This window comes from Barbatula barbatula, assembly GCF_947034865.1.
Source record: "Barbatula barbatula genome assembly, chromosome: 20".
NCBI classification, from domain to species: domain Eukaryota; kingdom Metazoa; phylum Chordata; class Actinopteri; order Cypriniformes; family Nemacheilidae; genus Barbatula; species Barbatula barbatula.
In genome coordinates this window covers 6770664-6771371 of record NC_136783.1, presented here as the reverse complement: position 1 = coordinate 6771371, position 708 = coordinate 6770664, and positions in this window count along the sequence as shown.

Sequence of the window (708 nt, the reverse complement as noted above, 5' to 3'; positions counted from 1 at the left end):
TAACATGTTTTTTGTATATCTGGATAAAAAACTCGTTGGAAATTTCTAGATGGTTACCATTTGTTAATAGTGATTTTCAGCATTATTAATACTATTAATAGCAGCATCTCAAAGGTATTTACTTTATTTATGAAAGCATTTTTTAAATACTTTGAACTTTCCCTGAAAATATGTGTGATAGTATTGATTCTCCTCTGTGTGTGTTGTAAGGATACTGGGTTTGCAGGTCCCTATTCTAAGAAGACATGATACACGAGGACAGGATGGTAGAAAGAGGCCTGGAACAGGTCTTCTCATCTATTTTCCTATAATTAGCATTTTTTATATAAAGTGTGTATATATCATTAGTTTGTTTATGTTTTTTAAATGTTGCCTCAGGTGCAGTCTGTGAGAAAATGTCCTCCATTGGGGAAAATTAAAGAGTGAATCTGAAATGTAGGCTATTGGCTCCTGAGTAATAGGGGAGAGTGGGGTAAGATGAGCCAGGGGTGAGTTGATTTTTGTCAGCGACTGAACATCTTTGTTGTCATTTGACCGTACATTTTGGAACCGCCTGTTATTTCTGCCAGAATGTGAAGCACATGGGAGAATTGGACAGCATAAACCGACATTAAAAGCTGTTTTTGGCTCGTCAAAGTAAAATTTGTGCATATCAGCTGTAATGGCTGGTACATCAAAGCAATGTATCCAGGTCTACAAATATGTATT